At 39.4% G+C, this 23,241-nt stretch overlaps 2 long non-coding RNA genes across 2 annotated transcripts in view; one reads left to right on the plus strand and one right to left on the minus strand.

Moving 5' to 3' along the window:
• The window catches only part of LOC130705567 (uncharacterized), a 268,511-nt gene that overhangs the window by 147,660 nt on the left and 97,610 nt on the right, over positions 1 to 23,241 (minus strand). The window lies entirely within an intron of this gene.
• Positions 21,605 to 23,241, plus strand: part of LOC103015241 (uncharacterized) — a 52,408-nt gene continuing 50,771 nt past the window's right edge. Inside the window, exon 1 of the long non-coding RNA XR_449843.2 lies at positions 21,605 to 21,914. This is a non-coding gene — a long non-coding RNA (uncharacterized LOC103015241). The remainder of the gene's footprint in view (positions 21,915 to 23,241) is intronic.

The raw sequence follows: 23,241 nt of genomic DNA on the forward strand, positions 1-23,241 counted from the left end.
TATTCAGCTAACAATTATTCTACCCTATTATGCATAAACACTGAGCTACAACTATGTAGCAGGTATGAAGATGAATGGCATTGATCCTTCCCATAGGAAGTCCATAACCTAGAGGCAGTGAGACAAGACAAAACTAAACAAAACCCAAACCAAATAATAATAAGTACTTTCCTTATCAATGGGTTTTCTTCTGAGTAGTTTGTTCAGATACAAAAACATACACGGCAAGTTATAAAATCCTTGTTCTAAACCAACTTAGTGTTGGTTGGGGCAGAATTCAGACCTGTACTCATGAAATCATGCACATATGTGTGTGTTTTCAAATAGTGTTTCTGAAATTTCAGTCTTTTTTTTTGCATATAAACTCTGTAACCATACAGCAAAAGTATGATATACCCAAAACAAGGAAACAAACCAAAAAACCCTTTATCAGGACTACTTTAAACCTATAAAACTTAGAAACCTGGTAGTAGTCAGCAGGCCATGAGAAATGAACATCTGATAGTCCAGAAGTTTCTAATTCTGGAAATAAACTTGGCTTTAAGTAATGCAGGTAATACTTGTGTATCTGCTTATCTTTTTCTATTTATAAAAAAATTTGAAAGGATGGTGGCGCCCAGCAATTATGAACACTTGTTCATAAAAACATGAACATAATTCATGGTATTGAGATAGATGTGGTTTGGAGGCAGACCATCCAGAGAAAGACAGGACAGCTTGCCTTAAAACCCCTTCTTGATCGCCTCACTTCCTGAAAATTGCAAAGACCAAATAAATAGCGGGAGTGTGCACTAACTGAGTATAGAAAGTGAGGAAGGTGTCAAGGAGGGCGTCTCCATTTATTTCACAGTCATTCATCCTTCCCATTCCTCTGCAGAGGCCCCAGGCAGGTCGATAACACAGCCATCAGAACCCGCGTGAAGATGGCTGAACAATCAGGACGGGTGATGCCAGTCCGTTTGTGAGACTCAGCCAGGAAAGGATGGAGCCTGAGAAGCAGGGCAAGAGAGTGTGCACGAGGTCTGTTCTCTGGCCTTGGAAAAGGAGCTCTCATTTCAAGGTGCACAGGGATGTCTGGGAGCCGAAAGAAAAAAGCCGCCTAGCCGGGGAAAGAGCCGTGAACAATGGGGTAACTAGGAGGTGCCTGGGGAAATTTATTTGTTATTTCCTGAAGTCAGAAGAAAAGGAGTCGCAGGAAAATAGCTTTATTTCAGCTCCTGAATTGTTTTATGGGCGATTTCCCTAGAAAGATTTTCGTTTTCTCCTTCGGAACTGTTCAGCACCCAAGCTCTCCCAGGATTTTCTCATTTCCATCCTAACAGGAGTGGATCCTAACACTCCTGCAGTTAAAAGCCCTCTCCTCTCCGCTTCAGCATCTAAGTCTTCTATCATTCTTTTGTTACAAATGCTCTGCCAGCAACAGAAAAGAGTCTTTCTAGAAATAGCAAGGGGATGAATATGGGGGTGGGGTGGAGGAGTGCGGGGAGAGAGACAGAGACAGAGGCAAGACAGAAGGGAAGGGTAGACGGAGAAGAAAGCAGTGCAGGGAGAGCAAGTGGGAAGCCCCAGCCTCTGAGGTCTTCCTCGGGCTTTTGTTGCCTTTCTCCCCGGCTGGCCTTCCTGAGAGCCGCAGCTCAGGGGACGGCCGCCTGCTGCCGCCAGTGCTGCCAGAGCTGCTCTTTCTTTCCTTCAGGCTCTCCTCACCATCGTGATGCAGTCAGGAAGTCAGGCTGCCCTGTCAGACCTCATCTGCAGTCCTGTGAAGACGGAAGGAAATCACTTCCATTGACCCCCTGGCATATTTATAGGCTCCATCTTTTTGCTGAGGCTGCTGGTCATCACCTGCCCCTCCCCGTGTTGTGCTTATTCACACCCGTGTGCGACGGGAGCGTTCATCAGGGACCACGCGCCCCGCTCCCAGGCTGCCAAACCTACCCAATTACTGAGGCTGGAAGGGACCGGAAAAAAAAAAAAAACAAACACAACTCTCTGCTGGGCCAGTTCTCGTTTGTACCCTCTAAAAATCAGACCTTCTGACTCTGCACGCTTCCCCTGTCCAATCTGCACGCTGACTTTGAACCGGCAGAGCGCTCATTATCCTCCGTTGGCTGTGTCTCCGAGATCCCCCTTTTCTTGTTAAACAATGAGCCAGAGACGCTGTGTTTCTTTCTGGAGAAGCGGGGGAGAGGATGCGAGTATAGCTGCTACTTCTCGCCCTGCTTGGCTTCCTCTTCAGATGTGCAAGTTACGCAGCCCTGTTCTTCTGAAGGGCGGCTAGCGCTCTGATCCCGTGCTGCCCTCTATCTTTCTGATTCTTGCTAAAGATGTTGCAGTTTCCTTTAATAAGTGATTTGGAAGAAACCATTAAAATTAGGAGGAAAATTGTGTCGTGTGATTTAAAGCCATGAGAGCTAGATGCAGACATTCCCTTAAATGTTGACGGACGAGAATGGCAAATTGTTTAAAAGTATGTGTCTCTTAACACATTAATTTATTTAGAGCTTTTTTTTTTACCAATACTTTTATAATTTCTATTTCTCTTGATGTATCTCATTCTTCAGATTAGAAAAGGAAGCAAAGATTAATATTATTAGACCTACTACCTTAGCCTGCAATGTTTTTTGAAGCTCATTACAATAGAACATTTATGAATTAGGATTTTTTAAGTTATGGAAAGCAGAGTTGAAGAAAAGCAACAAAACCTGCCTGGGACACAGAAAACCTGGATTCTTGGCCCAGCTTTGCTTCCACCTAGAATCATGACCTTGTAAGTCATTAATCACTCTGGGCTTTAGCTCCCATATCTGTGGTTCTGTCTAGAGCTAACACTTCCATACTTACAAGCAGGGGACTGAACAAAGGGAGCCTGGCCAAATGACCACTTGATTAATAACCAAGCCATTTGTGAGAACGGGGGCAAAGGTTGATTTCTTCCCTTATCCCCATGGACTAATGCATAATAGCTAGTGAGGCTGCAGCAGCAACATACAAAGCATAAGAAAGACACCTAGACCAAGCATCAACTATATAGGGTGTGTTGGTCCCTACTTAACCATTTCTCAAAAAAAGAGAGAGAGAGAGAGAGAAAGGGGAGACTGATTTGTAGCTTTAGCCAATTTCTGTGGTATAAATACCCCCATCATGGTCAACTTGAATCTATCAACTTGATTTCACTGATGGAAGAGTTAGGAAGAAATGCTGAAAACTTGACTCAAGAGCCCTTACAATGGTGCTCCAGCACAACGCAAGTTCCACCGGTGCACACTGCTACATGCTCAGCCCATCTACCCCCAAGCCCCACCTACCCCTATGCTCCCCACAGATCAGCTGGGCTTTGAGTAGGGAACTGGGAATGGTGAAATTCCAGTGAGAGCCTGAGATATAAGATGAAGACAGTAAAATTGCAAAGAAAAGCTTGTCTTCACAGAGAGGTTTTGAATACTTCTCAAAAATGTGACAGAAAATCCCCAAAAACAGAAAAGAGAAAAGGGATCTTATGCCTCCAGTCTTTCTGGACACATAGTCTGAAGATACCTTAGAAGAAAATTTCTTCAAAGGTTTATGTAAATTTTGCATTCTATTTTGGAACTATCTAGGACTATTTTAATATAAAACTAATATAAACATTTTAAAACAAACAAAAAAAGATTTTATATACCCCCTAGTGTATCAAAACATAAGTCAATAAAAGACTCTAAAATCAAACCACAACTTGAAGGGCTTGGAATGGCTTTCTAAATGAAGGAAGGAAGAGAGGGAGAGAAAGAGGAAAGGCAAGAGAAAGAAAGGGGAAGTGGGCAGACAAAACAAACTACAAACTCGATAAAAACACTAAAGCATGGAAGAAGACTTGGCTTGGAAGGAGATACCACAGTTGTGAAATTCTTCTTATGACTCAGCTCATCATCATTCTCCATGACAAAAAGGTTCCAAATTTCTGTGCTCTTTAGCTCACTAGAGAAATGAACACCTTCTTATTTAGGCTAATGCCTATTTAAGCAAAATTTGAAGGTCAGCAGAAGAGGTGTTATAACAGCCACCAAAATGGGTGTGTTAACAGGAGTAAGTTGAGAAAGACCACGATGATAGAGACCAACAAGCACAGACACTGAATTATGAGGACGTAATAGCTTTGGTTTAGAAGAAATTAACATCACATGGGTATTGACTCGCTTAGAGGGAAAGAGTGAGCAGTAATCCAGAGGCTCCACTACCTCAGTGGGAAAGGGAATGTTTCAGATTATTTGTACAAATGGGTCAAAAATTTCCTGAATTGATATCGGACAGCTCAATTTAATCTCATAAATATTCATGGTGTACCTGTGAGTACAAAAATCCCAAGTGGAGAAGAAATTGGTGCAGGAAAAGGGACACAGACCAGGAAGTGTGTCCAAAGATAAATAAAGACATGATACACACCCCAAAGAAGTGAAGACTATAGCAGGGGTTGCTACCTAAAGCACAAGGAAGAGTGACAGGTGTTATATGAGAGGTAAAAACACAGTGCTTGTGTAATAACTTCCAGTGGGGAATAAAGAAATGCACTGTGAACTGATTCTATTTCTATTTCATAAATTCTTTTTTTTTCCTATAAGTGGTATACTTTGCTTATGCAGAAATGAGGAAGTCATTTTTATTTCAACTAGATATACCCAGTTCACCACATTTTTTCTTTTCTCAAGTATCTTTCAGCACGGAAAAAGGACTTTTTATGCATTGCTAGCTAAGTCAAAAGGAGTTTACAAATAGCCTGCCTCTCTAAAGACCTTGCAAACCAATTTTCAGTGATGAGCTCACAGAGCTGTGTGGTCAGAAAACTCTTTTATGTACCTCCCAGTGCTGAAGGGAAGACTTTGCTTTCAGGTTCTAGCCAAGAGTCTAGAAACAGTTATTAAAGAATTATTTTTTACTAAGGGATATAATTCTGAACTTAACTTTAAAAACTTGTTAACATCCTATTAAATTTACCTGTCATTTTAAAATTTAATAACGCCAATCTAGTGTTTACTATCAAGGATAGAGGACCATATGGAGGCTGGTAAAGAGAACACTACCTGGTCCACAACTTGGTTGACCTGGGAATTCTAATACCCTTTATGTAATGCCACCTACACTACTCAAAGCCCAACACCTCACAGAAATCTAATAAACCTGATTGATTAGTCAGATGTGCAGCCAAACATCTAGATATTTTGAAATTTCAGGTAACTGAATTTTGAATTTTCTTTACTTTTAACATATTCTTGGAACTGCAGCTAAGAGCCAAATTCCAACCATCCATAGCAGATAAAGTAGCAAACGCATTAACTGTGAATCAAAACATGCGCTTTGAATCAGCCTAGAGAGGCCTGTAGTGTCATAACAAACATAGACTCTGGGACTAGACTCCTTGGGTTCAAATCCTAGCTTCCCCCATTCTTTTTTTTTTTTTTTTTTTTAAACAATATCTTACACTGTTGTTTTCAACTTTTTTTTTTATTATTATTTATTTATTTAATTTTTTTATTTTTGTCTGTGTTGGGTCTTCGTTTCTGTGCGAGGGCCCTCTCCAGTTGCGGCGAGCAGGGGCTACTCTTCATCGCGCTGCGCGGGCCTCTCACTATCGTGGCCTCTCTTGTTGCGGAGCACAGGCTCCAGACGCGCAGGCTCAGTAGTTGTGGCTCACGGGCCCAGTTGCTCCGCAGCATGTGGGATCTTCCCAGACCAGGGCTCGAACCCGTGTCCCCTGCATTGGCAGGCAGATTCTCAACCACTGCGCCACCATGGAAGCCCGCTTCCCCCATTCTTGAGCTGTAAAGCCATGGACGGCTTACTAACCTCAGAACTTTCCTGCAGGGGAGGCTTTGAAGATTAAGTAAAGGTCTGCCATATATGGAAACCATCCTTCAGCAGTATGTATGTGCAGCTATTGCTATAGCCCTGATCCACAGCATTTCCAGATCTTTCTATTCCCCCAGTTACACATTTCCCTAAACATGTACCCTGCTGTAGTTAGGCTATTAATGAAAGATTTTTTTACGTTTCCAAGCCTTGTGAAATTCCAAAGAACAAAGTTGAGTCAATATTTTAGAGAACGACATCTGTGATAACACTTAACGAAGTTTTCCATGTTGACCCATGGACCTCAGGCAAAGGTGAAAGAAGGAGGTCATTGATGAACTTTAGGCAATCTGTGACCCTCTCAAAAAAATTTTATGCAGAAATGACTATGCCTCCATGGACATTGGAGGAAATTTCCATGGCTTTCAGCAGATGTGAGAAAAGACCCAAAAGATGACTAAAAAGCCCCTGTATGTAAAACAAAATACCACTGATTTTTTTGATTCAAGGCAACCTTAGAATTCAAATAGAACCTAATCCAGGTATTTACCCCTGATCTTTATGTGCTTGCCACCATTTTATGTTAGATGGCAATTATTATATTTACGCAACTTGTTTTCTTTAACTTGCAGTTAAAACATAGATATGCAAAGTACTATCACACCCCATCTTAAAACGCAAGGTGGGCTTCCCTGGTGGCGCAGTGGTTGAGAGTCTGCCTGCTAATGCAGGGGACACGGGTTCGAGCCCTGGTCTGGGAGGATCCCACATGCCGCGGAGCAGCTGGGCCCGTGAGCCACAATTGCTGAGCCTGCGCGTCTGGAGCCTGTGCCCCGTGACGGGAGGGGCCGCGATAGAGAAAGGCCCGCGCACCGCGATGAAGAGCGGTCCCCGCACCGCGATGAAGAGTGGCCCCCGCTTGCCGCAACTGGAGAAAGCCCTCGCACGAACCGAAGACCCAACACAGCCAAAAATAAATAAATAAATAAGAAAAAATGTTAAACTTTAAAAAAAAAAAAAAAAAAAAAAAAAACGCAAGGTTATTTATACTATGTTGAACTTAACGGTTACTTTCATTTAGAATTTTTATTACTCCCCTTTCTACTTCAAATGTTTTTAGAGAAGCATCCCATGAAGACATAGAGGGATAGTAGGAAGAACAGGGGCTTTGGCATCAAACAAATGTGGGTCTGAATTCCAGCTTTCCCTCAGAGGAGAGACAAGAAACCTGCCCAAGAAAATGGCTCGGAGGAATGCTGTAAACTACGTAACAGACAAAGTACAAGACCCAGGGACACAGTGGACATGCAAAGGTGGTTTTCTTCCCCTTTCCTTCCTCTTCCTGCCCTCTATCCCATAAGAGGAAGTATTGCAAGTTTGAAAATGGCACTTACACCACAGACTCCGACAAACTGAGTATAATCACGTCTGGTTTTATTCATTACATTCAGAAGCATACATCCCCTGGAAAAAGGATGAGTGGTAATAAATAAATAAATAAATAGCTTTTAATGTTTAAGTGCAGTAATTTGTTCTATAGTGAATTCATGTTAATAAAAAATTTTAAGTGTACATGGAGATCATAAGAATTATCAGTGTAATATTACTGAAAATGACCAATTCTCGGCCAATTATTTTGTGTGCCCTCAGTGAAAAATTTTATATATTTATTTTTAAGTTATTTCTACATAAACTCATATCTTTCCCATAGGTGCATTTTTTTTTAAGAAACAGATCTTTAGTACAAAAACATTTTCAAAAATATTTCTAACACTTGAGTATTGGGAAAGATACATGGTAAAAAATGTCAGTGACTCAAGGCTTCATTTCCTGTTTTAAACCCAACTCTTGTCTCCTCAGGACCAAACTTTTAAAGCTGCCTCAAAACTTAAGTCCATAAAGGAAAACTGATTTTTTTTCCATGAATTTATTTATTTATTTATTTATTTATGGCTGCGTTGGGTCTTCGTTGCTGCGCGTGGGCTTTCTGTAGTTGCGAGCAGGGGATATTCTTCGTTGCGGTGCACAAGCTTCTCATTGTGGTGGCTTCTCTTGTTGGGGAGCACGGCCTCTAGGCGCGTGGGCTTCAGTAGTTGTGGCGCACGGGCTTAGTTGCTCCGCGGCATGTGGGATCTTCCCAGACTAGGGCTCGAACCCATGTCCCCTGCATTGGCAGGCGGATTCTCAGCCACTGCGCCACCAGGGAAGTCCAAGAAAAACTGATATAAAAATTTTAAACTATCAACAGTATTTATTATGATAAGATAAAGCAAAAACAGGGGGTACTAATTACCACAGTGACACATTCTGAGCTAGCCGATAAGTAGAATTCAGATTTCTGGTTCTCGAGGAAATAGACATTAGATTTACTGCTGTTAAGGAAGCAGTTTCCAACGTTATTTACATTGAGGGATCAGTGACAGTAGCATTTTATGGCTCCCTAAGACGAGACCAGCCCAGGACCTAGCAGCAAAGCAAAGTATAGTAATGGGTCTTATGGGGATGTTCAAGGGACTAATAACTCCAGGTGGTCTTAGAGGTCGTGGAGAATATCGCTTCAGGCACTCTTGGGAGGAAGCAGGGCTGTGCAGCTGGTCCAGCGTTCAAGTCCTCTTCACAAACTGCACCAATACGGGTCCTTGTCACCCCTCAGGGCAGCCCTGTGGTGAGCAATTATTACATCCTGTTCTATGGATTATCACCCTACAAGTAATTTCTCAATGTTCTCATTAAGTGGTATCTTGAAAGCGACAGACTCCAGCTAGGAAGGAACAATGAGAGGCACTACCGGCAAACGGGGGCGGGGCGGGGACAACAGTTCAGCAGAGGCCGCTATGAGCCCCTCACCCACCCCATCCCAGCCATCCCTCCCCTCCCCCTGCCCTTCAGGGAAAAAAGCCTTTGGCTACTCTTAAAAACTCGTGAATGTAAGAGTAATACCAAGAAATACCAATGAATTCTTCTTTCAACTTCTAGGTTCCTGCATGTGAATTCTGGTTCTGCCTCTCAACAATTACATGACTTTCAGATTATTTTTCTTTGGGTCTCAGGGAAAAGAAGACCTGCTTCTTAAGGCTGTTGCCATGATTAAATGAAGTAATGTATATGAGGTACCTGGGCCAAATGCCTGCACATGGAATGGACCCAAGAAACGGTGGAAATGTGAATATTTTACATTGACTGAGTAGCTTCTCCAGGCTGGACCCTTTGTGAACTTTCTCAGCCGTCCGACAGGGAGTGTGAAGGAGCTTCTAACTAATGGCCGTGTCTGACGTTCAGCCTTCAGAATTCAAAACATAGAAGTGCCAGCCCAGCCTTTCACTTATTCTTGAACTTTTTGTCTGTCGGGCTGCATGTTAGGGGATGGAGATACAAAAATTAAAAAGGAAATCCTATATGTATATGTATAACTGATTCACTTTGTTATAAAGCAGAAACTAACACACCATTGTAAAGCAATTACACTCCAATAAAGATGTTAAAAAATAAAATAAAATTACAAGGGGGAAAAAAAAAAGGAAATCCTTGCCCTCATATTTCATAAGCAAATGGAGGAAATGTATATACTAACTGCAAAAAGGGATCAAATGAATAGGAGAGGAGATTATAAAAGAGGAATCATAAACATTATCTCACATGTGACTGTTTTCTTTTCCAAATGGATTTCCTCTCATGTTTGTTACTCTATTATTTAACACACGATTCTGTTAAGTGGCTGCATTTTGCCAGCTCCATAAATGGCATTAGCCTTGGAGCAAAGTGGAAAATGCCAGCCCCATGCAGTTTTGATCTGTCCCTGATGGTGCGACCCATCCGTTTCCAGCATTTCAGAAGGCTGGTAGGGTCCCTCCATTGTTATGGTAGACTAATGGTACGGAACTGGTAACAGGACAGCAAGAAGAAAAACCCCACACGCACCGGCTGTGGTAGATGGGCACTGCCAAGGCCCCATGGTACTGCCTCTGACACCCGAGGGAACAGATACAGGAGGGAAGGATCTGGGGGGTGGCTCAGCTGTACCATGTAAAGGAGATGACGGGGAGAGAGACCCGTCCAGCCATATCCCAGTTCAAAGTCAGTTGCTCCCTGACTGAAGCACAGTCTAAGGAACCTGCCTGAGATCTCAGCAACAGCTTTCCCAGCTCCGCACCAAGTGGGGCTAAGAGCTTAGTCCAGACGTTCTACATCAACCTCAACTCTGATTATGCTTCTCAGAGTGGGTCTGTAATGACATGCAGGTCTAAAGAGTAGCCAACTTTTAAAATCAGAAAGCACTTCAGTCTCAAAGGCTTAAAAATCGTGTGATACAACTGTTTACTCAGCACACATCAGGTTTATCCTCAGGACAAGGCAATGACCTGCCATGAAAGACACGATTTAAACTGTTTCTTAGGCCCAAGTACTGTTTGCAAAACGCTTTGGAGACTTCCTTATACATATAAGCTGGAAAGCCAAGATAAGCCCATGTTTATAGCATCCGAAATCTTAGCAAATATTCTAGCCTGTGAATTACGAATTAGCAAGATTTCATTATTTTTCTTTAAGAAAATGAGAGGCATCGGGTCCTGCAGAAAACCTTAACAAGTCCTTGGAACTATGGCATTAAAAAGCTTCTCAGTATTTATAGAGCTATATGTGGAGAAAGATCAAGGTCGTGAGGAAGCACACCATTTAAAGGAAAAAAAGCACAGAGAATAGCAGCACTTTCCTCTGAAATATGTCCTATGCTTTGTCCCCCAGTGAGGAAGCAATTATCTCCATCACCTATGATGTAGCATGTTCTACTTGCCCTTCTAAATAGAGGAAAAAAGTACTTAAATCTGAGGTTTATCTTCAGCATTCTTTCCCTGCCCCATTTAGCATCCTTCTGCCACCTCTTGGAACCCCGAGTCTCTGGAACTACTTTGGTTTCCAACAACCAGACCTTTTTCCTCAACATCCTCATACCTGCACTTGCTTTTGTCCCATTCTGCTCTTCTAAAGGAGCTTAGAATACAGAGGAAAGGAGGAACCGTGGGCTTGAGATCAGCTGTCTGAGTTTGAGCGGTGTGAGGCCATAGATGCAGTCCAAGCATCAGTAGTTTCGAAGGCTTCCCAGGCATATTCAGCTGCGTTCAGAATTAACCTGGTGCTAACTGACGGTGTTAATACTCAGCTAGAACTCCTGCTAGAAAGCAAGTACAGAAATCCCTACTTTCCATCAACATCAGTTTATTGTGCCACCCAGTCTAAAGACGAAGTGTCCAAGGATGAAGGTTAGCACCTCGTGGCAAAGCTGCCCATGTGTTAGTGAGTCTTCAGGACATTCTCAGACCTCCTACTCCATACACCCAGCAACTGGTCCTAACTCGGGCAATACCTGAACTTCCTCTTGTTGCCAGTGAGACTAAGGGACAGAACAAGATAATTCAGATGCCACAGGGGCTACTCATTTAATATATGCAGAGTTGAACTCAGGTATGATCTCATAGATCTAAACCTTTTCCAACTGACTAGGAAAGAAGAGTCCAGTAAGCTAGGTTCCTCCCTAAAAGTAGGGCACTTCTGTTTTCAAAGGACAAAAATACTATTCAACTCGCAAAATAATATGCTTAAATAATTTAGATGAAAAAATAAAGCTACCCATATCACCCATATGAAGCCCAAAGAATCACTTGAGAGGAGACTGGTCAGTATATAAATTTCCTGATATTGTGTCTTATCAAGAGAAACATATTCAGGCAAATATATCACCAAGCCACTTCTGGAAAACAGCTGCTTCTTCCAAATAAGGAGTAGGCTTCCAGCCAACCATATGGAAAACATTCATTAAGAAAAACAAAATTCTCTCACCTTCACCTCCAGACTGAGCCTTCTTGCTATGATTTACAAATATGGCTGCACATCCAAATGAGCTGGGACTTTCTTTTGGTGTCCCACCAAAATTTACTATATAATAACAATATCTGAGTGTGGCTTTTGGGAATCTGTATTATTGAAAAGTTCTTCATTCATTCAAGAACTAGAATTGGGATAACTGAGAGGATCTGAGGGGAAAAAATTAAGTTAGGTCCACACCTCACATTGAAACAGGCTGAAGTCGATGGATGCCAAACTAAAAAATAAATAAATAAAACCACAAAGGAACAAGCAAGAAACTATGTGAGAATTCTTTTACCATTTCAGAATGGGAATAGCTAGAAACTATGAAAGAAAAGATTGGTTAATTCAGCATTATAACATATTTTAAATGTTGTTATAAAAACTGTTGAGAGAGATAGATAGACCATAAGAAAGTCAAAAGATATACTGGAAAAAAAAGTTTAACGTATATGACTTTTAAAAATTTGGTCTTTCTAATGTAAAGGATTCCAACAAATCAATAAGAAAAAGCCCAACAACCCAGTAGAAAAATGAGCAAAAGATTAGAATAAATAATTCACAGGATAAGAATAGGAAATGGCTCATAAACATATGAATGTATTATTTCTATTTTTCATAATAACAAAAAAGTAAATTAAAACTACACTGAAATATCTTTTCATAGTCAAGAATGGTAAAAATCCCAAAGTTTGATGACACTGTTACTGAACAAGGCATGGGGAACCACTTTGCTCTCTCAAGTGGAGTGTAAATTAAATATCTGTGGAGAACAAGTTAGCAACAGTAGTTGATGTCATGTGGCCTAGCCACTCTCTTCTCTTCTATAGGCACACTTTCAGGCATATGACAAGATATATGTATAAAACTGTTACTGCAACATTGTTTGTAATAGTAAAATATTGAAATTAACCCAAATGTCCATCAAAAAAAGGGTCTGTTTTATTAAATTATGGCTTAACCACACCATGGAGTACCTGGCTGCCATAAAAGAAGATCAGTGAAGTTTCTTTATGTACCAACATGTAATGACATCTAAGGAAACAAATAAAAACGCAGCACAGTCTGTATACTGTTGTACTATTTGATTTTTTTTAAAGCAGAGGGAGGGGTGCACTGCTTTTCCTTGCTATCTGATCTTTCAGTCTCTGAAGAGTCACTATAACAACTGCCAAACTGTTTTATTCAACATTCCCTATCTAAATTGAAAAGCTGCTATAATGAATCCATACACAAGCACCCACAAACATTATGCACGATTCCAGGCAAGATTAGAGCGAGCGGCAATCATGTCTCAGGTATACTCCAGATAGAACGGAGTCTCAGCTGATGCTGTCTAATCAAGTTCTGCTTTACTGTCATTATCTTCCCCCACCTGAAGTAAAAAAATATCTCCTAAAAGTAGAGAAGGAGAAAATAGGTGAGCCAAAGAGATATAGAAGTGTCCACACATAAGAAGAAAAGTTTGAAGTGATAAAGCAGATGGAGAGAGGAGATCTCAGCAAAATGCAGGTTCTGATTGACTAGGTTTGGGTCTGGGTCTGAGATTCGACAAAGCTAACAAGCTCTCAGGTGACGTCAGTGCTGCTGGTCCTTGGACCATATTTCGAGTAGCAAACTTCGTTATTGTGTACTGCAAGTAAACATACTCAATAATGAGCTCAGTAAGTGTTAAACATTTAAGTGCTTGGTGTTTTATGACGCAGACATCCTTGCTCAATTAATATATAACAATTGGATAAATAAATTGAGGTTTCTAATTGCCTGGGAATATATTATTTTTTCCTTTTAAAATAATGGATTATAAGCTCAAGTTATCTAAAAATTTGTAATCCAATAGGTTTTCAGAAATTTATATGTATATGCACGCCTGTATGTTTATTCGCTCTGATGTGAGTAAAATAACTCTGAAAGGCTCTGGAAGAATAACAGGTTTAACACTGAGTACGTGGGAAACATGAATAGTATGTGAACTTTATTATATTTCCTTTTATGCCTCTTGAATTTGAGTCATATAAATACAATATTTATTATTGAATAATTTTTTAAAGTGCCCCTCCTGAAACTGATGACCTCTTGAAGTTGAATGGAAAGGAAGGAGAATTCATGCAGGTCTAAACCTACAGAAAGCTTTTCCAGGAAAGACATGGCGCTGAACTGACCCTGACCAATTTGGAATACTTTCAATCTACACACAGAAGGAAATAAGTGTACAATGGTTGTGAATGAGAGTTTTGTATTTTTCCAATAGCCTTTTGAAAGACACTCGTTAGAGTTATATAAATATTATATAAATTTTAAATCACTTTATAAAGAAAGATATAATGAAAAGAAATGGTACTCTATCCACCACCTATCCATCTAGGATGGATCCACAGGGGAAACCATTTCTAATATTTTCTTCCTATGATTACATCCATGCTGACAAATAGTGTGTTTCCACACCTATTTATAAATTCAGGAACTGTACGCATTAATCATCACTCCCTGCTATGATGAATTAGGATTCGGCTCACCTTCCATCACTCCTCACCTCCTCCCATCATCACCTTAAAATGGTTATATCACTATTTTTTTATGCTTTCCAGCTGTTACGTTCATAACTGTAAGTAATGTTTCCATCTTTATTTTGTACTCTATCGACTGATACAGTGTCTCTTGACCCCTCCCTCTGTCTTATGAAAATATTCCTGCCTCCATCCTTCCTTTTAGCTGTCTCTCCATCTCTGGTCCTCCAAACACTGGCATCTACGTTTTACATCTCCGAGGTGATCATATTTACGTTCCGTTTTCAATCATAAATATGTAGTCCATATTTTACCCTAAAAGGGTTATCCTACACATTGAAATTTAATGCAGTGTTTACTTAATTATGAATAAAACTATCATTTGCCGTAGAGCCAACAGCATAATATAATTATATTTTATTTCTTGAGCAGCTTTTCATTTTTCCTAGTGGTCCTAACTGGTTTCTTATTTCCTCCCATTATTTAACATTTTCATAATTTTAAGACCTCATGATTTTTTCCTAATATTTTCATTTTTCCTCTGTAATATCATGTCATATTTGTCCACCGTCTCTTCCTTCCCAGAGCCTGCCATTTTCTGCGGCAATCTGTACCAGTCTAGGCTTGTAACACAATTCTCTTCCTAAACTTCCCCTCTTGTTGTCCTGGGTTGTATCCCCACCATCTTAGCAGGTCTTCTGACTAAAGGAGAAGCTTCTGGCCAAGAGATTTTTTCCAGCAACTACAATGAGACACTCTTCAGCCTACCAAGGACTTTTTTGAGGAAAAGGACTAATAGAAAAAGTCAAAATACCATATTCTATGCTCTTTTTTTTTTTTTCCCTGCCTCCAGGATAGCAATATGCCTTTTTGAGAAGATCCCTAACTTGATGATTCAGATAAGGCAATTTGGAACTTGATTTTAATTTAGTTATTTAACTCATGCCAGTTGTGATTTATTCTGTTTCATACTGAAATACTGTACTTTATTTTTCTTTCCAGAATTATTTGACAGACACTAAATAGAACCTTTTTTTTATAATAAAGAGTGCTTAATTGTCAAAGGAGTAAAATATTATACATGGACAAATGACTAACATTTTACTATATTTTACTAAGGTGCTCTGATTCTGCTTCCTTAATAATGACCAATTTTTTCAGAGTCTGCTTCTTCTGAACCTGTAAGATGGGGCAGGGGAGGAGAGCTATGATGATTCCCCAACTTGATTAACTTTTTTCTCTTCTTGACAAAGTATTGTGTCATGATTATGTACAGCTCTGATTCCATTTAAATATCTGTGTGACAAATATTCTGCAGAGGAAGAAGAACAGGACTTCAGTAATATGACTAACTCAGCATACATAATTTGTTAATGTAGTTAGTTCTGATTCAGAAGTATGAAATCCTCAGAATTAATGGAATGCATAAAAGACAGACAGTCTAACTTTTACTTTTCTTATACTGGTTCAATTTATTCCAAATCCTAGCCTTTTTATACAGAGGTCAATATCTTGAAGACATTTGATGTGCAAATGGCTTATTTTATTCATTTTAATTTGTAAAATCTGACCTCGAAAATTTGTTTACAGAGCTCACTGTCCTATCTTTTCTATTTGCTTAGTGAATATTTACTAAATGTTTAGCATTTATAGGTTCCTCCTATTTATCTGGCACAGTATGACATTCTTGGAGGAATCAAAATACTTAAAATACTAATACCTCACTCCAAGCGATTTTACAGAAACATAAATGTTAATATGAAACAAAAAAAATATTCCAAACAGTGAAGAACCAAGAGCTACATTATGTGGCACAAAGGACTGTGTGGCACTTAGAGAAATCTGAAGGAAACAGAAATGAGGGCTGGGCACCCACATAAGGCTTAGTGAACACAGATGAGACGTGAAGAGCTGCTTGTCGGTCATTCTGATGCAAACACTTGAAGCCAGTTTATTGACTATGAAACACAAAATTTCCCACTGCATCTGGAACATTATTTAACTTATTGGGGTATGTTTTCTTTGTCTCTGTATGATGGGAATAAGATAAAAAGATTCATGCTTGCTTCTGTAAGTTGACTGTAAAAGTCAACATTTGTGTGTGTATATGACTTTAAATAGTGCCTATCATTCTAACTAAAATTCATGCAAGTAAAACTCTTTATTCTTTTCAAGTAACTTGAGCTCAGAAGGCATGATCATTTTAGAAGACGTATTAATAGTATCCTATGACCAGCCTAATGCATTGGAGATGTCATCACTCAAGGCAGGCTGGGTAAGCTTATTTTAAATTTTTTTTTTTTTTAATTGTATAGCTACTTTATTTATTTATTTATTTATTTTTGGCTGTGTTGGGTCTTCGGTTCGTGCGAGGGCTTTCTCTAGTTGCGGCAAGTGGGGGCCACTCTTCATCGCGGTGCGGGGACCGCTCTTCATCGCGGTGCGCGGGCCTTTCACTATCGTAAGCTTATTTTAAATACCAGTCCTGTGGCCAAGAATTTATGATAGAGGATATTTCACTTAAGGAAATAGGTATTTCCTGGCAACTTTGAAGACTGAAAAGCAGAAGTACTAAGTTGAACCATACGAAACTGACACTCTGTAGGTCATAACATCAGCGATTGTCTATGGTTCTCTTTTCCAGTTGGGTTCTCTTGGGAGCCACCACCTATATATCAGACTCCCCCCAAAAATTACACCTAAAAAGGAAGAGCTACTTTTATTTCTAAAATCCTAATATTTAAAGTTGGGGATTGATAAATCATCTCCAGAGCAATCAAAACAGGCAACAGACCCTTTCTAAATTCCATGAAGTTTCTTTGAAGATTTCTTTGTGGATCTCTTACCTCAGCTAAGAATAAATAGGTTAAGAATATGTGTATTGGGTTTTCTGTAAATTGAATAAGATCACTTATTCTGGGCCTTTTAGACTTTCATATAGGAAATAAGGAAAAGAGGACAGAGAGAGAAATGTTTGTCAGCCTTGACCCAGAGTTCTTAAGACAAAGAGGCATAATATACTGAGGTCTATTCAAGCTTTGGCTTCTCCACAGATCATTACAACCAAGATGCCAATTAACACTAATGTGATAGTGGCTTGTATGACGTGGACAGCTGGCCACTCAAAGATACACAAGGACCACCTGCTCATGTAACATAGGCCACCAAACAGGCACCAGATGGTGACAACATTTGAATGTTATTACTATAGTCACTTTCACCTCAGCTCTATTTGAACCGGACATTAGGAGAAAGAGCTGTAAAATTTGCATTTGATTTTTAAAACAATATGGTTCTCTATAAATCTCACATGTATGACTTACTTGAGACCAAAGAATCATCCCTGGGCATTGGTGGCTCAGAAGAAAGTTCTGCATCATATGGCAATTAGAAGCAATTGGCTTAACCAAGACATACTATTCCTGCTGAGATGCCCTTCTGGAAAGCGTGGAGAAGAGAAATGTGGAAAAATCACGGACAGGGAAAGACTTGACTGAGGTGATGGAGTTGGGGGTTGGTAAAAAAGTGAAAAATGGTTGTCAGAAGAGGCAAGTGCCAAAGCAACAAGAGGAGCCAAAACATGCCCAATTTTTGGCCGCATATCCCAAGCCCTTGAAATTTGCTCCTGGCTATACAGATATTCAAGGAAAAACATTCTAGAAACTTTTAGACATGCTTATTGCCCCCCCCCACAAAAAAAAGATGTAAATACAATTTTTTTCAATAAATATGCACTAGGAGTTTGAAAGAACATTCAAGAGTTCAAATCATTTCCCCAAACTGTGGAAAATGTTCTGCGAAATTGACTGATGCCCTAAGCATGGAAAAATAGTTATGAGGTAAAACTTGGTTAACAAATTCTGGAAACATAGTTTGTACCTTGGACAAAGAGTAATCCATGTTTGTATGTCATAGGGAGAATAGCGTTCAGGTATCATGCCCAAATCCTTAGTAAAGAAAACAACACTGTCTAAGGATCTAGACATCACATATAAAATTGTCTAGCAAAGTATACAGCAATCAAAAGACCATAGAGATTCCACTAATATTACTGCATTATAGACTGATGTGGTCTCTACTTATCTATGAAAAAAATCAGATTCCCATTTCCCTAACGACATAGGTGACCCTTGTTGAAACAGCAGCCAGATGTCCAATAAGATTTCCTGAATTTTGTAATGCAACAAACTTAGCAGGTGGTCCTTAGTCTCTAAATCAAACTGTTAGGGCTTCTTGGGGGTGAAGGGTGAGGATTCCTAGCTTAGGAAAACAGGGTCAGTATGGAAAAAAAGTCTGAAAAAATCTAGAGAAAGCAAAAGATTAGAGAAAAAATATTGGTAAAATTTGACAAATGCATTTCTCAGTATTATGTCAAACATGTTTACTGAGCAGCACAATTAATAAAAAATATTCTGTACTAGAGCCCCTAATTATTATTCCACACAGGACAGAATACCTCTTCATTATGCCTTTTTGAATTGATTGTGTACATCAAACAGTCGAGATATAAATAAAATATGCCTGCATGCATAATGCCCTCACATTAAAGCAGAAGGCAATTAACCTATGATTTCTCATTAATTAAATTAAACAACCTTCTAAAAAATGTCTAAAATCAAAACAGATTTCTTTTAGTGTAGATTTTCTCCACAGTGATGCAGAGAAGCTGTTTACCAAATTTATCACACCAATAAAAAAAAATGCTGTTTCTGATTTTATCCCAGGCTTGTCTCTAGTTTTCTCCTGAGGTTCCAGTCTCATTTAGCTAAATCTGATTACAATGTCAGGGTTTTATTTTTTTTCCTCTGTCTCTAAAAATACCTGTTCTCATCAAGATTTTTTTCCTATTAAATTGTCCAAACACCTTCTCCCTGAGCTGGATCCATACCATATAGTGGAAAACTCAAATTATTTGGTGAGTTTGCTGGATTTAGATAGCTGAAGCACAAAAATGAGATACAAGAGGGCATAATGGGGCCCAAGGACAGGGCAGCCCTCAGCAAGGCTGGAAAATTCTCATTACCTCCTGTTCAAGCTCCTTCCAATTCTCCCTCTCCTTCCCTGACTCCCAAGTTACACCAAGTTGTTAGGTATTTCAAATTTCAGTAGTCTCCCCTCTACAGAGTATTTTCATTTTAAAACAGGTATAAAAGGATATGTTCCACCAAGGAATATATCCTTAATAATAGAAACCTTTTGTTTTGCTTTTCTATAAAGTCCTTTGCAGATCCCCTAAAATCCCACTATATTAAGAGAGCACGTAGTCAGAGATTGCCTCCACCTAAAGCCTGCACTTCTTAGCACACAATCGGGTGCTAAAATTTTTCTTAAACATCATGCATTGATTTCTTAAACATCAATCCCTTCTCCAATGGGCAAAGTATATATATATATTTACACTTTTTTTCATATCCTGAGGATCTGTCTGAAACAGCGCTTTCACATGGTAAGTCCTCAAAGAATGATGCTGTACTGAACTGAGCTGAAGCCTCGGTTCACTCCTTTCCCCAGTGAATCAGCTCCCCATCTCTACTACCACTGGGTGCTAGTGACAGCCTTTGTCTTCTAGTTCCCTGGATTAGAACTGTGAAGATATCCTTCACTCTTTGGTCACCTTTTCTTAATCCCTTTATTGATTTCCTCATGAGGTGCTATCATCTCTTCCTCAAAATGACAGGAAGAAATGATGACTCCCTTTTTCTTGATTCCAACGACCACAGCCTAATACAGACACATTACTTTGCCCTTAGAAACGTAAGCTTTCCCAGACAGCCCTCTAATCCCACTCACTGCCTCTAAATTATCCCTCTACGATATACGTTACCTGTACTCTTTAACAACAAATCTTCCTTCAGCCTTGTTTTGCCCTTGACCTCCTCCTCACACACGTACATCAGCTGTAAAGCACACAACGTCCATTGTCTGTTTAACAAATATCATCACCTTCGCTCCTAGTAGAGCCCCGGATTTCGTGTTCTAAAGGCAGGAGAGAGTCTATACTCTTACAAAAGAACCACCCTTCCTCTGCTCTATGATTGGTCTAAACCAGCCAGTTTCTGGCCAATGGGCTTTAAGGGAATGTTTCTGGGGAAGCTAATAAAATCCTCAATAACATGGCAAAGCTTCATAAGGACAAAATACTATACCTCAGTCTCTTCCTTACTGCTTGGAATGTGAGTGTAAGGTTGTGACGCCTAGACCTATACCAATAGGTAAGAACAGTAGATCAAAAGAACAGAAAACCTCGGGTCCTTGATGGCATCATTGAGCTGGGAGCCAACTCTTCAAGACTTTTTGTTAAAGAATAAGAAATTTAAATTTAGTACATTTAATTTAGTTGAAAAAGATCAAAAGAAATTATTTTACTATACAAGGTGAATCTGCAAAAAGACTCTGTAAAGCATTGTTCTTCAATGCCCCGATTTGGGAACCCACTGGCACAGAAGACCATGAGTACTCTGAATACTATGTAGCTTCATGATAAATTCTTTGGGAGACTGATAACATACTGCACAGGATTTAATGTCAGGGTACACACAATCTCTGATCCAACAAAGGCATCTGAGAAATTCACTAAGCACGTATTTAAACAATTGAATCTGTCATGTGCATTCTGAGAAGTCCCTGAAGAAGAGTAAGCCTGACAGGATACAATGGCATTGGAGAAGCTATTATAGTCAATTCTATGAATCAGGTACCCTGATTCCCCAAGGCAATTTTTACAAGAGCGGGTCAATGGCTTACATTTAAGGCTTTGTTTTAAAAATGATACGAGGGATTTGAGAAAAGGTTTCCTTTTAGTTACAATACCTTTTAATACTACATTAAAATAAGACAGGTGCTATTGATACAAAGCTACATTTTGATAAAAGAGGATTTTTATGATAAATAAATCTTAAAATGAAGTACTAATCCAATTTTTACTGCAGACCATCATAAATAGAACACAGTATGCTGTGCATAAAGAAATGAAAAAGCCTACTAAAAAGGTCTAAAGTATTAAAGTAATGTGACTGAGTTGTACAAATCTGTACATATGATTTTAGTCACGTCAATGTAGTCATCTTGTATATGGTGTGAGAATGTAGCCCAGTCTGATTCTCTTCCATGTAGCTGTCCAGTTTTCCCAACACCATTTGTTTAAGAGACTATCCTATCCCCATTGATTACTCTTGGCTTCCTTGTCAAACACAGGTTGACTATATGTGTAAGGGCTAATATTCCCAGGCTCTTGATTCTATTCCATTGGTCTACGTGTCTGTTTTTATGCCAGTACTGTACTGTTTTGACTACTATAGCTGCTTTGTGTCAGTCTCAGCCTATCAACAGCAACTTTATCTGCTAGGAATGCCTGAGGGCACTTGGGCCCGTGCTATTTGTGGTGAGCCCCACAGTGTAGCGGCTGGACCACTCTTGTGGTTCTTATTATAGGAACCACAAGAGTAGGACACACTGCAGCAACAACCATCAGGCAACTTGGAAAAAGCAAAGGTTATTATTCACCAATCCTGGAGGGTACCTGGCACACCTGGGGCCATACCGCAAACTCATGGATTTGGAGGGAAGGAGAGAAAGCACAGACCTGGGGTTCTGCCTTTATTCGTGCGTTCGCTATTTATTGGTGAATTTAAAACATAAGAGCAAGAAGTAAAGTACAGGAAGGGAGAAGCAAGTAATCAGTTATCTAGGTCACCAAGGGCTTTCTAAAAGGGAAACTTCATGGATGAGGTAAGCCTGGCCATTTATTTACTTTGTTGTGTGGATGGCCATGTGTTTATTCGAGATGAACGTCTTTGAAATGGATGTCTTGGCAATCAAAAGCTTAATGTCAGTCTCTTCAATTATAATCAAAAAATTGCCAGATATTTCACTAAAATAGCTTAGTAATACAATTTAAAACCAGGAAGTGTGATGTTTCCAGCTTCTTCTTTTTCAGGATGTTTGGTTATCTGATGTCCTTTTTGGTTCCATATAAGCTTTAGGATTGTTTGTTCTATTTCTGTGGAAAAATGCCATTGGAATTTTGATAAAGGATTGAATTGAACATATAGGTGGCTTTGTGTAGTACGGCCATTTCAATAATATTAATTCTATTAATCTATTAACACTGGATATCTTTCCACTTGTTTGTGTCTTCTTCAATTTCATCAAAGTATTGTAGCTTTCAGACCTGTTAGTGTTTGCTTAATATATTTAGGTGCTCCAATGTTGAGTGTATATATACTTACAATTGTTATGTCTTCCTGATAAATTGACCCCTTCATTATTATATAATGATCTTCTTTGTCTCTTGTTACCATTTATAACAGGCCTAAAGTCTGTTTTGCCTGTTATAAGTATAGTTACCCCTGCTCTCTTTTGGTTTCTACTTACATGTATTATCTTCTTCCATCCCTTCACCTTGAGCTTATGTGTGTCCTTAAAGCTGAAGTGAGTCTTTTGGAGTCAGTATATAGTTGGATCCTTTTATAGTCATCTAGCCTCTCTACGTCTTTTGATTGGAGAATTAAATCCATTTACATTAATAGTAATTATTAAGGGAATTCCCTGGCGGTCCAGTGGTTAGGACTCTGCGCTTTCACTGCTGAAGACCCAGGTTCTATCCCTGGTCAGGGAACTAAGATCCCGCAAGCCATGCAGCATGGCGAAAAAAACCCAAAAAACCAGAGTAATTATTAATATGTAAGGACTTACTAATGCCATCTTATTAATTGTTTTCTGGCTGTTCTGTAGTTTCCTTGCTCCTTTCTTTTTACCTTGCTGACTTCTTTTGTGAATTGATTTTCCATGGTGATATGCTTTGATTCCCTTCTCTTTTATCTTTTGTGAATCTACTGTAGGTTTTTGCCTTGTGGTTATAATGAGGCATATACAAAACATCTTACAGATATAATAGTCTATTTTACATTGATAACAACTTAACTACAATCACATACAAAAACTCTACCCTTTTGCACCCTCCCATAATTTTATGCTTTTGATGTCATAATTTACCGCTTTTTATATTGTGTATTCATTAACAAATTATTGTAGCTATAGTTATTTTTAATACTCT

The sequence above is a fragment of the Balaenoptera acutorostrata genome, chromosome 17, assembly GCF_949987535.1.
Source record: "Balaenoptera acutorostrata chromosome 17, mBalAcu1.1, whole genome shotgun sequence".
Classification (NCBI taxonomy): domain Eukaryota; kingdom Metazoa; phylum Chordata; class Mammalia; order Artiodactyla; family Balaenopteridae; genus Balaenoptera; species Balaenoptera acutorostrata.